The sequence below is a fragment of the Ambystoma mexicanum genome, chromosome 5q (genome assembly GCF_040938575.1).
Source record: "Ambystoma mexicanum isolate Mex_15411 chromosome 5q, UKY_AmexF1_1, whole genome shotgun sequence".
NCBI lineage: Eukaryota > Metazoa > Chordata > Amphibia > Caudata > Ambystomatidae > Ambystoma > Ambystoma mexicanum.
Genome location: NC_090933.1, coordinates 517,239,390 through 517,255,990, shown reverse-complemented (window position 1 = coordinate 517,255,990; position 16,601 = coordinate 517,239,390). Strand labels below are relative to the sequence as shown.

The 16,601-nt window shown below is 41.9% G+C and overlaps 1 protein-coding gene across 20 annotated transcripts in view; it reads right to left on the bottom strand.

The window, feature by feature from the left end:
* Window positions 1-4,143: 4,143 nt before the first annotated feature.
* DTNA (dystrobrevin alpha) overlaps window positions 4,144-16,601 on the bottom strand; it is a 742,978-nt gene continuing 730,520 nt past the window's right edge. For all 20 annotated transcript variants that reach the window (XM_069621000.1, XM_069620998.1, XM_069620999.1 and 17 more), the window contains one exon: window positions 4,144-9,001. The gene's annotated coding sequence lies outside the window, so the exon portion shown is untranslated. The remainder of the gene's footprint in view (window positions 9,002-16,601) is intronic.

Here is a 16,601-nt window from a genome sequence, read left to right as displayed (position 1 = left end):
GTCCCACCCATCTTTTTCCCCACTCTCACTCCTCCGATCACTACTCTCCACACAATCTACCATACCCACCCCTGACACCTCCATCCTACACACCTTACACCACACCACAGACCCCTCCTTGGTCCAGTCAAAACCAACAAAATCGAAAAACACAAGTCAACAACAAAATCAATTAAAAAGAAAAAATTACTATGTTTTGTTCCAACACCCCATTTATATCGGGTGAGGAGATACCAGGCCTTCTAAATATATAAAACCTCTACCTTTTTTCCTTTTTCTCCTTAAAATACAGCGCTGTCTTCTTCCCTCACTTGGAAAGGCTCACATACTCCTTTAGCCTTATATTCGATGATAAAAAGAAAAACAAACCGGCATGTGGTCTTTTCACCCACTCAACTGCAACACTCACCTCGTTCTTCCACTCTCTTCAACAGTCACAACCACACATATCCGCTGTTCCCTCTCTCTCAGGCTCTCTCTCTCCTTCCCAAGTTGTTTTCTCCCACAAAAGGTTCCTCTGTCAAGGGTTGCCATCAACGGCCCACAACATCTGGGAGCTGCGCCCTGCTCCAAAGAACAGACAGGAATTCTAGCAACACGGCTCCTGTCAACCACTCCAGGTTGTGCACAAGGGACTGGTCACTGCAGGTGGGTGCAGCTCTTCCTTATGTGCTGCCAGGAAGCCTCCATGTCTGCGGAACAGCCCACAACATGTGGGAGCTGCGCCCCGCTCCAAAGAACAGACAGGAATTCTAGCAACACGGCTCCTGTCAACCACTCCAGGTTGTGCACAAGGGACTGGTCACTGCAGGTGGGCACTGCTCCTCCTGATGTGCTGCCAGGAAGCCTCCATCTCTGCAGACAATCTGTGATCACGTCGGGGTCACCATATTTGTGTGGCACACCCCCAGACATGGAATAAATGGATCTGGGTTGTTTGTTCGTGCGCGATTCGTTCGTGGCTGTACTGCCCACAGTCTAATTGCTCAGGCCCCAGTTTTCTTCATTCATTTTCTTTTGTCCCCCACAGCCAATGCTAGGGAAAAGGGGGACATCCCTGCACCCCTGCTCCTCATGTTTGGTTATTTTGGCTTTGATCAAAATGGTAACACCCAATTCGATCAAAATATCTATACAGACAGTTCTTTCGACCAAATTGGGTGTTACTTAATAAAGGCAACCTTCTAGGGAAAAAAGTTTGGATAACCTTTTACAAGCATAACAAGTTCTTTTCCTTCCAAAAAGAAAAACACACGTCAACAGGAGCATTAACATCCTACTACCACGGAGTGCACTGATCAGTTCAAAGGAAAACAACACATTTTAAAGCACAACATTGTCACTCATGGTGAAAACAGTATACAGTGTCATGCCTTCATTATTATTGGTGGGGCCCTTGTATACATACAGTCAACTCCTCATAAACCATCCGATGATGTGTCGATCTTCTCCCACATGGACCTTTGCAGTGATGAGTTCACACCCTAATAATTCAATTGGTTCATTAGATGAATAGACTTTTCTTTTCACATTTTGACCATGTGATGTGCATCTGGTAGTTTAGAAGTTTAGACATGGGTGTAGGGGATACTCTCAAGGTCAAGATAGCCCTCAGATATGTAAGGAGCTTGGCTCAATCCCAGATGCTCTGAAGCCCCTTCCATGCCACCCCATTGTTGGCCTAAATGTGTTATTCTCACCCGCACACCTCGCAGTACAAATCACAAGACAGGCTACTTAGGCTCCCACCTTGGCATGGGCCCCCTCAGGGGTAGGCCGTTGTGGACACACTAATCAATCGATAGTTGAGGGATTTAGAACTTTGGACAAATAGCCTCTGATAGTTCAGACAGCTGGGGGTTTGGGGGATGTGGGTGCTCTAAATCTGGGATCCATGTTTTGGCATCTTCAGACCTCTGTCCTGTCCATCCTTCAAAACTTGGCACAACGCATCTGCGCTTCGCTGTGCACCTTTCTTTCAACTTACATGGGCCTGCAGTGTGAGACAAGAAAGGGCTCTGTTCCTAATTGATAGGATAACCTTCTACGCTATTGCCTGGGAGCAGAAATGGGGACTGGGTGTTCTTACTGAGGCCTACAGTTAGTATCCCCTAGTGCTGGGCCCTCGCCGTGCAGGGCCTAGCTTCCAAAATGGCAGTGGTTCACAGCATGCCTTTGTTATTTTGAAAACCTAACATTTGCAAATTTTACATTTCTTGCGAGTTCTATTATCCCTTCTTTACACCTCCACCGCCCCCCACAAACCATTAGGTGCGCACACTCTTACCGTATTGCTATCAGTCTAAACCGCCTGGGCTGACAGGGGAACTGGGCATGCATCCCAACAAAACACAGCTCTGGGTTGACTGTGTGTGGCAAATGTGCAACCGCCTTGGATTCTCAAACAGGAAGTATGTTCATAGAACCAAATACAGTACTGAATGTACCTTCTTCAATTTCTGAAATATGTAACGCCCACATGAGGGCCAAATTCAAATAGCTGTAGTGGATTCTCTTAAGTCTTAGAGTTTGGAATATTATTTTCAATGAATGCCAGAAAGGTCTTTCGCTCCTGTTGCACAGCTATTGATAAGTCTTGATATATATGGATCCTGCTGGAGCTCAGCAGGTGCTTCCCCTTGTCCCTAGCCACTTTCAGCGCAACTATGCCTGCAGTTGAGGATTCTTGCAATAATAGGCCAGCGATACGTGAGCTTGTTCAATCACGAATGCGGATGACAACTTTTGGTGTTCCAGCAAGATGTGCAGAGTGCTCTTGACAAACGCCTCCATACCACCCGTGATCGGACCCTCAGGGGCATCCAAGATGCGAATATTATTGCAGCGAGATCACCAATCAAGGTCATTACACTTCTGAGGAGTAATCTCGATCACTTTGGTGTGGGTCGCAAGATCTGCCTTAATCACCATACCGTTGTCTTCCATCTGCCCCGCTCTTGTCTCGACTTCTGAAATCCTCCCCTGCGCTTTCTCCAATTTAGTTTTGATGGCAGTAATATTAGCTGTGATATCATTCAGCATGGTGTTGACAAAGGTGACGCCTTAATACTGGCCAATATTGCTTGGAGCCACATAGGTTCAAGGGGGTATCATTTTCCATGGCACAGGTACCCAAGCCACACGCCAACAGTGTCGATTTCGCGAAGGCGTTCATGCTCCCTTGTTTTTTTATGTACCTCCTTTGTCATTTTCGCTCCAGACTGCCAATGGCGATATGTTGCACAGCGCCGAATGGGTCAGCCAGACAGTGTCTTATATAAGATTCACCCAAGCCACACAAACTCACAGATGTTTACGAAAGCTCTCCCTGGGCACCGATCCGTCCTGCAAAGTGAAAAATGAGTTCCCATTGGCGCGCTGCACACCTGCCTCCATACCCTCACTACTGATCCATCCCGCTGCTGGTCTCACATCTAAATGAAATAGAACTTAATTGGGCACCTGCTGGTAGCACCACCAGTCTCTCACGTATTTCCTCTCTGGGGGACACAGCTTGCAGAGCCCCTCTTACGTGTGCCCTCGCAGTGTTTCTGGGAGTAGGATCAGTAGGATCGGGGATTACACAGGGCAGGAGCTCAAGGATAACACCCAGACTAATAGGATGGTGAATCACATGCCACACTTTGCCTGAGTCTTGTGTGAGCACCATGGGGTCTGGATGCACTGGGCCTTGTTTTTCGATGCTTCATGTTTCACATGTTTGTGATGTTTATATATTTGACACTTTGCTCACCAATACTCATGTCCCGTTTTTCTACTTTTTTATGGCTGCCCTCTCCTTAACCCCACGGGCTCAGAGAGCAGACACAAAAAAAAGACATTTTTAAAAAGGTTTTGCCAAGGACTCAGAGGTCTCTTCCCCAAATGAGATACAAAATGAGATCCATTTTAGGGGGCATATGTTGTAAGAGCACTCAGAAGGGGGACAGTGGAAATCAAAAGCTCTGAAGAACAACAGGATTTTGAACTACACTTAACCAGCAAGGCCATTCACCTCTGTATTGTATAATTCCATACTCCGAGAAATCCGCACCCACGGTGAAGAGGAGTATACCAGTGTATGGCCTCACAAGTCCTGGATCAAGGAAGCAAAATAACAGACAAACCATCGGGACAGGCCAGGCATTTTACAAAATCATTTTCTTTTATTGAAATAATTCCATTCCAAAATATAGACACACAATTAAATAGTTTAATCACTTCAAAATATAACGTGTCCCCAAGGAGGTTCGAACACACACAAAACAATACTTAACAGCAATACAAAAAGAAAATCCATACAATAGTAGTTTTTTCTTAGAATACCAATGAAGATTGTGAAATTCTTTAGTGTCTTGGTGTCCAGTCTAGTAGTCATAATTAAAAATCTCTTATCTTTAGTAGTCTTGACATGTGACAATTCATACATTTTTGGTTCAAAAGTAAAAAGGACCTTTCTTTCTGAGAGCACAATGGGATGCATCTTCATGGCGCCCCTCAGTTAAAATTGAACCTGGGTGATGAGCGCAACACAAGGTTGCAGTATTTACAAGATAGATCTACAGCAATTGCCACCAACTGAGAAGATGAGAGCAGGAGGCTAAAATAATTCAGACAATTGTGCTAAAGAACAGTGCAGCTGTTTGGCTCATGCATGTAAGAAAATACACAACTGAACACAGTAGAGGCCACACAAATCGTTTTGCATTTTTAACAATATTAAATCACTGACTAAATATCCTTCTTTAAAGCATTCCCTAAACATTCAAAAGCCTACTGAGCATATCACACCCGTTTCCTTCTTTGTTTCCATGGAACCACTAGACTTGTGCAGGATTCAGGACCGTTCACATGCTTATCACTGTTGCGGCATCTCCTGCTGAAGTCCTATGTTAATTGATTGGGGCACTGATTTGGAAATGTCATTCTCAAATACTTCCAACAGTATAGGAAAAGGTACGAAAAGGTGCGGGGCAGACAAAATGAGCCATGATTGGCATCAAGAGAATCTTCAAATTTACGTTTTGGAAAGAGCCGAGCTCGTAAACCAAGCATGTGCATCAACATCACTCTTGGACAAGATCTCACAGTTCATGGCATCATTAATCCCAGGCCACGAGAGACCTTAATTGATCAAGAAACCATGACATGTTGCTGCATTCTCAAACCATTTGTTTCGGACAAATGCGTTTTAGAAAAATTATGGAAAGCACTTTCTAGAAACAATACCAGGACTAAAGGGACATGTGGAAAGAGTTCCTAGAACTGCTTGAGAAGTGGCCCAATTAGGCTGCAGACTTTTTCAAAAATATAAATATAATATGTGGACATGTTAGGGCCCGATACGCTCTACCTGAACTACCTTGCATCCTAGGCATGTATCATATGCCATTGATATGCAAGGCCAAGTTTTAAAAGAGTGCCAATACATGTTGTAGACCTTATTTTGACTTCCCTTTCTTAAGCAGAAGAAATGCAGGACTATTTTTACTCTTCAGCTTTTGCATCCATTTCCATCTGCCCCCTTAAGTATCCGCTTTATTCTGCACTCTGGGGGTAAAGGGAACAACCTCTATGAAGATTGAAACTTCACTCTGTACAAAATTATTATTAGAATTAGTTGTGATTTTCTCCACATGCCAATATCATGTTTTTGTTGAAAATTCAAAACCCACCCAACGTTTTGGATAATCTTTGATGTATTTCCATTGTGGTAAGGTGTTGACTTGGCAGATAAACATCCCCAGTTTGGACTTCTTTGGGAGAATATTGTTACCAACGACTCTGTAAAGTAGAAGGCCGTCCCAGAGGAAAAGGGAAGAGCACCAGAATTGTTTGGGTGCAGCAGGACAGCCAGGAAGTAGAAGGCTATTTTAGGGTGCTGATGGGGGGAAAAGGAGAAGGAATAATTCTTAATAAACTGTGTCGGCAACTAAGCTCAAATCAACGAAAACCATTAGCTAAGGAATTGCCGAAAATACCTAAACAAATAAAGCAATGATTTATTTAATTTAATTGCTAGTATAATGTATCATCTCAAAGTTGCCTCTTAAATTGTTGGCTTGGAAGATACCAAAAGAACTCCCTTCTCCTGTATACTGACCGCATTACCGACACGAGTCCCACTAGCCTCCAGGGCCACGATTTAATTTAAGATTTGAAAGGGGTGCTAATAAGTAGAGGAATTGTGGTCAAATGACAATAAATGTATTAAGGGTGGTGGGACATAGTTTTTAGAGCTATGTGTGAGGAAAAGTAATAGGCCAGGGTAGGCGATGATGAACTTCAGCCAGTCATACAGCTGGATGTTTTGGCATATAAAGATGGTAGTGCTAACCCTGCCCCTAATAGGAGCCATAGTCAGGGAACCCTGCCCACTGCATATAATTGTGCACAATGAATGAATCAAACAAGGCTTAGTTCCAAAGGTAACATATTTCTTCTGAAGTATCTAAAATCTTGCTCCAGTGAACACATTGAGGCCAACATGCTGAAGAAATATAATAGACACCATAACATAAGAAAGAGCAGACCGTGAGTGGGGTAAAACACAGAATAATCTATGTATTGGATAGAAAACAGACAACCTGTATCCCAAAGAAATGATAATATTGTGATGAAACACTAAACTGACTCGACTAACTATGACTGTGCCTCAGTACACATGTCCCAGGACTGCAAGAGACTGTTTTAGTATACCAGCCCCAAAGCCACATTTCTATATGAACCAGTCCATTGCACTGTTTGTATTTTTTTTATGTGAACTTTAATTAAGTGATTGCAACTATGCAAATTATTGTATGCATCATCACAATAATTTCTATGTGCATTTCTAGTAGCCACTTTTTCTATGGCAGTGTGAAGTCTGCTGTTTCACAATGAAGTCCGAATAATTGTAAGCAGCAGAACAAACAACAATCAGATTCTGACAACTGCTTTATGTGCATCCTCTAGAGAGTTTCTGTTAGGAAGAGGATTTCATTAAACCACCGCATATGCTGGTTGCTGATTTTACCTTTCCAAATGGGGCAGAGATCAGCAAATAGACTCCCATACGGATAACACCTGCTGGATTGATTGCATTTCGGGTTGTGTGTAAAATATACACCTCTCCAAATACAGAAACTCACCATGCTTATTAATATCACTAGTGTTGTGATGGCAGAACACATTTCTGATCATTATTTTAATTACCCTGAAAAATGTTTATTTCTTCTTATTTTGCATGCCCAGGTCATTATGTATTCCCCATACATACCCCAACATAAGTATATGACAGGGTGAAGCTAAGGTCTTGCAAAACCGGACTACTCCATATATTTGGCATACAACTGAGCTTTTTAAGAAAAAGATGCATATTCAAAATGTAATAATTAAATAGATACCGGTGTGTGTGCCAGATAACCGCGTAGCAGAAACGGACAATTGCTTACTCCTACTTCACCTGACCATAGTTTCTTTGCAACATTTGTTATGGCATATTACAATGTGGGGATTGCTGCCTGCACTTTAGTTGGCCTGCTGTTTGTTAATTAAGAATAACATTGCTTCCCTCAAAGCAATGCAGGTACACGTCCTTTTTCCCGTCCCCTCCTGAGTGTCCAGGTAGGTTTCTTTAGTTGCGGCGCTGTGTGAAAGTGACCCATTATGGGTGTCGAGATTGACATAGTCCAAGGACCAAGCCTCTGGCACTGAATAGCTCCCATTTCTAAGACAAACCCTGCTTTCAATCACTTCATATCCTTTATTAATTGGTTGGAACGTCCAATCCAATCCTTTAGTTCTTCAAAGTAATGCCAATCTTCCAACTGAAGCCCGCGTCCATCTTTGTGCTTTTCACCAGCAGCCCCTGCGCATGACTTGCTGCTGCTCTACAGCAAACGGCCGCGCGCCACGCTTCTGAGGAGGCATGCAGAACACCGGATGGCCGTATAAGGCAGTACACATTCAAATAAACGTAAACAACCATGAAAGCTTGCAAGCATACTTCAAACCTTTCTCCGAAGGCCTCAACATAAACTGATAAAAAAGAAAAATCAAAAGTAATGATGTGTTAAAGCATGCTTGATTAAGCTAAGACAAACATAAAGAGAGTGGATTTAAAAGTAGCTTCAGTAATTTCAGGGATAGTATGGCACCAGTGGTTTATAAACAGCTTTAGTACTCCAAAACATAGTTCACAGTTTTAAGAAGATCTGTACCGATTTAAAAACTATAATCTATATAATTTGAATGTTACCTTTTTTGTATATGATAGTGTCTATTTGGAAAAACAATATTTACACAAAGCATTCGTATGGCTGATTTGTTACCCTTTTCTGAGAGAAAACATTCCTAAGTTTTACATTAGCCCTAAGGTATAGCTTTTGTTTTAGTGCATTTTCGCACAAGTCGTTGTATGCACAGTAGGACTTGTAAACAACCTGCGAACATGGTTGGGTAGTGTACGCATCTCTATGGCAAAAGGTCTGTACACACACTCGGGAGCATAATCTTTCAGTGTTCGATGCATAATTGCACTTTCTTTTCATGGCTGTGAAAGAAAGTAGTACAGTGTATATACAGTAAACCGCTTCACAGAAATCTCAAAAGTATTGAGAAAGGAAAGAGCTTTCTAGGAAAGGTATGGGTATTGCAAACTAATTAGGTGCAATGTCATGTGCAAAAGTTACTTGTTTTGTTAATACTGCCGATAGTTGGCAGAGCAGCACAAATGTTAGCCTGTGCTCCTTGCCAGTAATGAGCCATGGTATGGAACAGGTCGCTAGTTGCACATTAGCGCTTAAAAAGTATTTTTTTTTCTTGAAAACACACACCTACAAACTACGACTCTTAGGACTAAAGTACTGTGCTACGGGCCTCGGCGACGTTTAGACCAGTCCTTTTACTGGGGGACGAGGTTGGGGTCTTTCCCATCCACTTCCTTCGTCGTCCATGCCAAGGCTGTCTGCTTCGTCATCAATTCTCATGTAACAGTGATCCTCTGCTTGACCAAAGGTGCCTGAAGGGGGAAGGGACAATGGCTTATTACTATACAGGATTAACCATCACAGGAAAGAGTTGACAGACAGGAGCCTACATTACATGAGCGATGCAATTTGGTGCGCCAAGACCTGGCGTTGATCCAGTGGTTTCAAATACATCTTAAATATATGAGAATGACATTAGCAATAGGAAGTGTATCCTTTCCTTTCAAAGCTGAACAAACCCGGTTTTGACTGCAATTGTAATGTTTTTGAGACACTTGATTTAGTGGAGAAGTCAAACCTGGTCTCCCTACCACTATAAATCCTATGATGCCTGAAAAATGAAAACAAAGCAGAGACTCCAAGCTCTTTGACCTCGCATTATCACAATTTGACACCCCTTCTTCCAAAGAGCCACTTCAATGAATCAATTCTGACTGGTTGCATAGTCATGGCTTACTGCCATAGCAGCCCTTCCTAAGTGTTGTGCACAGGACCCACTCTCCACACTTCTGTTGAGGGCTAGCTACCTTCTAATGCTTCTAGCACCACAACAGTATACTTTATGCTTCCATGTTCATGGCAATTGATCTGTCTAAGGCCTGACGTACCAACCAATGTGTTGTACTTTGCTTTGTACAGCCAACTGGGTACAGAGTTTTCTCTCACAAACTCTGAAATGCTCTTACATGGGGTTGCTCTTACACGCTTACTCTCACAAGTCTATCATGCACCCCCAAAGTTAATTGTCACCAGGCATGCAAAAGAAACAAATAAACTGCTGTTTGAGCATTGGAAGGCTTAAGTGCGTATTCAGTTATAAGACAGACGGGACAATAGTGTAGTAGGTATTTCCAGAATCTATTAAAAACATATCTCTGCCATATAAAATGTATACATTTGCAATCATTTCTTTGTGTGTAAATTGCAGGTCACAGCCTTTATTCCTGTGGAGTTCACTCACTCTTTCACCCTTCGAATGGGCGATACCACTAACAAAATGTGATGGCACATAGACCATCAGTTCCATCCACTCTGCCCATATCCCCACGACTCTTCTATTTTAATTGTATATCGTTTTACACACCGTATTTAATATACACAGATTTGTATAGACATTACAGGTGCAAAACAAAGAATGGAAACACAATTATAAACATTGTTATTGAATGCCATTTCTTTTTTACATTATTCTCATCGCGTAATCCTGCTAGAACATTTGCAGATTATACAGTACACCGCTTCACCTGTCCCCACTTCACCACATTAGCCTTCAAATCTCATCTATATATAAAACTATTGCTTCATATTTTATTTCTACACACCACTACTCTGCTGACAACCCAAAGTGAATAGCTCAGTGCACATTATTTTTTATTTATTTGATTTAGCTGAAATCAATCAACTTTTCAAACTTACATGTTAATACAAAATAAATCAATAAACAATTCAAACTTCAATAAACAATTCTAGCTTCACATTGGGACCAACAATGTTGAAGGACAAAGAGGGACATGAGATCAACTTAAAATTACATAAATGCGTAAGATACACAAAAACACATGTGCATATAAAATCTTTTCAGGGGAAACCAAAAAACGATTCATCCATGTTAAATAAAAATGTTAAATAAAAGCACATATCAAGTAGGAAACAAACATCATATATGGACTTGTAATATAACAATAACACATTTTAAAAATGAATTTCCGTTGGTAAAATGGTTTCCAAGAAGTGTACCATGGACTTTAAGATCGAGAATCTAGGACTATTTACTAAAATACTCCATGTCTCACCTTCATCCCGTGCCAAATGCAAATTTGTCAGCTTAGTGAATTGTTTGAAGCGTAAGGCATTTAAATAAGGACATGTTACTATCAAATGCTGCAGTGTTTCTATGACAGTGGCAGATTCACAAAATCAACAGTATTTTTGATCAGCGGGTATAATTCGTCGCCTCACCAGGACTTCCCTCCTGGGCCATAAATTCAATTTTACGCGTAAGAACTGATTCCTATTTGCCGAAGGACACTTTACAAGATAGCCGGCCATTTGCCCCAGAGGATTAGTGCCAAAGATCTTTATATTGAAGTCTCTGTACTTTGCACAATTTTCATAGTTGTGGATCCACGCCCATTGATAGTATTTAATTTTGGCTATAGCTGGATTCTCTATTAAATACTGTAGAGAAATATCAGCTTCTAATAGAGTGTTCAAAACTGAACTACGCCATTTGATGGGAAAGTACAGATTGGAGGAGATCAGATAGCTGGCAACTGTGCTTAATATGTTGTTATTGGTGACCCCAAGCAGACACTTACGAAAGAATGCACACATGCTCCATTTGACTCTGCTGGATAAAGGTTTAATGCCCAGTTCGAGACGTAGGAGCGGCATGGGCAAACAGTTTGGCAAGTGGAGCACCTTTCTTCAAAAAGTCGCCTCTAGCTTGTCCCACATCTGATCATTAATGTATAATTTTGATTCAGCACCATACGTAAGTATGGGAATGACTTTTTGCTCGTAAACCAGGAGCAAATGATTTAGAGAAAATTTGCCGTACTTGTAAACTAGAATTGTGGCCTGAGATGTGGGAGACATAAGTTTTATTCGCAGTTTGTTTGGGTAACATGAATCACCCGCACTATTTTGGATGAACAAACCAAAATACTTGTATTCTGAGACTATGTCCATCGGTTTTTGTTGCAGGTGCCATACAGCATTTTGTAATTTGGCTCTCCCCGGGGGGCCTACAGACCACAATTTGTGACTTCTCAGTGTTTATAGTTAAATGATTCTCCAAGGCATATTTGAATAAAGCAGATAACAAATTCTGCAGGCCCATACGGGTTTGAGAAATTAATACCAAGTCGTCAGCGTAAAGCAACCACGGAATACGTTGGCCACCTATTTCAGGGGCATCTGAAAGTATTTGAAGGAAAGAAAAACCCATATAAAAAATAAACAAATTAAACAGAAACGATGCCAAGATACAACCTGCTTTAATCCGAGAAAGGTAGTAAATGCTGCAGAGAGAAGACCCTCAATAGAGAGTCTTACACGCATAGAGGTCTCAGTGTGTAGCTGGATAATAATTGCCAACAAGGAAGAGGGACAACCAAGAATCTTTAACTTATGAAATAATAAATTACGATTTATGGAGTCAAACGCTGAACGGAAATCAATAAAGGCAAAGTATAAAACTTGATTCCTGATAGCATATTTAGACTTAAGCATATTTAGTGTTATGATGTTGGGGAGGTTCCCTAAGCCACTGACAAAGCCTGATTGCAGGGGATCTACTTTGGAGTCTCGGAGTGCCCAATCTTTCAACTTCTTTAATATTATTCGAGAGTAAATCTTCCCAGGCACGTCAAGGAGTGAGATGGGGCGATAGCTTGCTGGATTAGCTCGCTCACCCTTTTTGTAGATGGGAACAACAATCGACTGTTTCCAGGACAAAGGAATCTTCTGTGTGACATTAATGGTTTCAAATACGAGGAAAAGAATGTCTGCCCAAATGTCCGGGAAACATTTAAGATGTTTGTTCGAAAGACCGTCCTGGCCAGGGGCTCCCGACTTACTTGCTTCCGATATACATAGGAGGATGTCATCTCTATCAAATGCAATGTGAAAAGGTAGTAAAGGACCAGGGCTAGCTATATCCAACCGATCGGGCGGAGCAGCGAATGAGGCAGAATAGTATTGAATCCACCTGTCCTCCGTTACATCATTCATCTGAATAGCCACTTGATGTCCTGTTGTGGCTTGATTTATGATGTTCCATGCTTGCGTAGAGTTCTTAGTAGCCAAGGCTTTCAGCATGTTGTTCCCATCAATTTGGTAAAGCTTGGCTCTTAAACCTCTTATCCAATTTGTGTATTTGGTTTTAATGTTGGTTAGGGCAAGGGTGTGCAAAGATGGTGGAAGCTTGGCAATAATTCTTTTGTCAGCCCGGAATTTGGCTTTTCTCGTTCTTATTTCATGGTCATAAGTGTGAAAGTGAGGAGTCTGCCTGTGCTTATGTGCAGTTGACCCAGGTTGAAAAAGTTGCATTAGAACATAATAGATTAGATTATCATGGCCAAAGCCCCCATTTCTAGTTCTCAACTCGGATTGATAATGATTTCTAAAGGCTGCCAGGGAAGACTCAGTCCATGTCAATCTATTCCGAGTAGAATTTACATTACAGAAGCCCGGAAAGAATACAGAAGTAGACTGATTTGTATCAGAAGTTGAAGTCCAAATCATATGTAGAATGTTATGATCACTTACTTCTGTTTGAATGACTTGAAAGGCTGTAACATTATTTAGCATGCGAGCAGTGGCATACATAAAGTCTATGATTCCCATGGACCCGTTTCGATGCCAAGTTGGCCTCGGAGGATCATCCTGTGGCTGAACTCCATTCAGCATAAGCAAACTCCTTGACTTCACAAAGGAAGACCATTTATCAAGTCAAACCCTTTCAGATTTGCGTGGAGGACCCAAACAATGAAGATTTAGGTCACCAGCTACAAGTATTTGTTCCGCGAGTCCTTCAAGTGTGACAATATCAAGGGCCTTAGCCATACAATCCAAGAAGCAGTCATCCAAGATACCCGCGGTGTTCCAATAAACATTTATAATGGCACATGAGAACATTACCCCAAAAATTCTTGTCATTTGTAAGAACGGATTAGGAGAATACCATGGTTCAATTTTTAATGCTGAGGACTGCTTAACCGCTGTCAACAAACCCAATGTGGGCCGACCCCACGGACCTTTTACTGCTGGAATTAAAAGAACATCAAAATTGTTCCATGAGGGCACATCAGTGAACCATGTTTCTTGCAACATGATGACATCGTGATCGATCAAACACACATTCTTATTATTTAACAAGTGACTATGACCGCTAGAATTCCAACTAATGCAAGACACAGCCGATTTTCCCAAAACCTTATTCTAACATTGATTTGTTTTGGCATTACACTTACATGTTTTAGGAGTTAATAGTTGGTTTTGTTTTGAAGTATGAATTGAACTAAAAGTTTGGGTACAATTTGGTTGAGAGTCTGTGGGGTCCGCCATGGTCTGGAGCTTAAAGCCCAACTCAAACAATTGAGTTTTCACAGCCCATATGGTGTTCACCACTATCCTCGAATTAAACCAAAGATTGACAGATGTGCGGTTTGATTGATTAACAAATTCAACAAGTTCAATGTCAATCGTTCCAATGTCATCTAACTCTGGAATTTCCCCAAAGATAGCGAGGACAGAGGCTCGATTAAGATTGTATTGTTTTGCTGGTGCGGGCAAACAGGTAAGTGTCAAGGCATGAACCGCCGGACGCTTAAATCCTACGGATGTTTTCTTCTTATTTCCTGTTGGTGGCAAAGATTTAGGGTTTTGTTGATTTTCTGGACAAGCTTTAGTTTGGGAAAAGCCGAAGTTCTCAAAGAACTTAACCAAAGAAGACTGAATCAGCAAATCCATGTCTCCCGCAACAATAGATTCACGAGGGGATGTAGTTGGAATGGTTAGAGAAGGCACTTGTGCGGGCACTTGGGGGTCAGGTTTTCCAGATACAGTGTTCGAGGCATTCTGTGAGACTGTTTGCGATCGATATACATCAGATGTAGCAGTTTTTGGAGCTGTTGTTATGTCATTTGTGCTAAAAGCTAAGCTTCTAGGGGCTGGTTTAAGTGCCATAAACTCATCAATGGCATGCCTCAATTCCTTGAGTTGTGTTTCTTTGTTCACGCAAGGCATTGATGGTGCCGCATTAAATGGAGATGTGTTGGAAACCTGTTTTTGTTGAGCATTTTTAGACATGTCAGAAGCAACACGAATCAAGTCATTTAATGGACTATGATCAGGAGCTGGAGTTGCCGATACTAGGAGGGCGCTAGCTTTCCGGCTTTGCGATTGAGAAGAATATTTTTTTGCAATCGCTTTAGCCGCAACTACAGAGTTAACAGCCGGAATGGAAATGTTTTTAACAAAGAGTTTAGTTTGCGAGGGACGTTTGGCCATAGCTTTGATGTTTTTAGATTTTTTTACAGAAGGAGGATTTTTGAATCCCAATTTGCTGTTATCAACAGGGTTTGGATTTGGTCAAACAAGGAATATATAGCTTTTTGAGGGTGTTCCACAGCCGTGTCAATTGGGCCACACGAATGATCAATTATGGGATTCAAGAAACAAGGAATAGTCTGGTAAACGTGTGAAGAAGCAAGAGCTGGAAAATAGGTCTGGGATGCTATTGACCTTCTGCTATTTGAAAGAGTATCGGCTTTCGACAAGTTTTCCAATTTGTTGGCAAGTGTGAGATGCTCTGCCAGTAGCTGATTCAATTGAGTGGAATGCAAATCTGCATTTATTACTAGAGCCTCAAACAATTTAGCTAGGGCTAAAATGGCCGTGTTCATAGACATGAGGGCAATTCCTGTATTTACACTAGGAGGATCAATCAGCCCTGCTTCTTTGATGTTCTGGGTGGGAATTTTGCGCGGGGTAGGGGCTATAAAGGACAGATTAGCAACCGACTGAGCTACACTGACATTTGTAAACAAAATAGGAGATTTGGACAAATTTTCTGAACGGGTGTAAGAAGAAAAAGCTGTAGCATTATAGTCCAAATCAATGACAGGCACAGCCCCGGTATTTGGAGTGGAATTTGGACTATGAAATATTTTTGACTTCGAAGAATCACTTATGGACAAAATAGCAGGCTCAGATGTTTCAACAGGTGGAGAAATGGTGCATGTCAACACATTTTTTAACAAAATGCTATCTGTGAGGGACACGTTTTCTTTGGCAAAGGTCACAGAGCCAACTGCAACAAAGGCGGCTTCCACCGCCTTTTTTGTTGTGCCTTCCTCAACTACCATCTTGATTCCAGGTGCCACTGAGTCAATTTTATGATCCAGCGAAAGAACAGACATGGGGTTGGGTAATGGGGGTTCGTTGTTAGCTTTAACATGTAGTAACGGGGTCGGAAGAGTTGAGTCACAACAGAAGGGGCGAATGTCCATGCCTGCCAATATTTCCGCTTTTGTTTTAAATTTTGAACTCACGTTACTCACACGAGGAGTGGAACTCAAACGTGGTTTCTTGGATTTTGCGGCTGACAGTTTTTCAGCAGGGTTTTCATCATTTGAGAAATGTGAGACTGATGCTGGGGGCATACCTGCTTTTAAGGAAGCAATGCTGCGTTTCATTTTAATTCCAAAGTAACAGTGCTAAACAAAATAAATAATCCTCACCCAAATAATCAAGTTAAATAATTTCGCCAGACGCTACGACAAGCACGGCAAAGCGGGTAAGCGGGACTTGAGCGGGACTTTGCTCCGGTGCGCGCGTGCGGTGCGCGCGTTCAACGTGCTTTATAGCACCGCCCACACAAAGGGAAACAAAGCCTGAAAAAGGAAAGGCGTGTTAATTAAAGTCCAAAATATGCTTGTATATGCTTGTGTCGAAGATGATAGGTTCAGCAGTTATTCACCTTCTGGGCGTTGTAGTATACGCCGTCCGAAATTAGAAAGTTCATCAAGGGAAGTCCAGAGCAATCAGCAAGGAGCTGCGGGTAAGCGGGACTTGACCGGGACTTTGCTCCGGTGCGCACGCGCTCAACGTGCTTTATAGCACCGC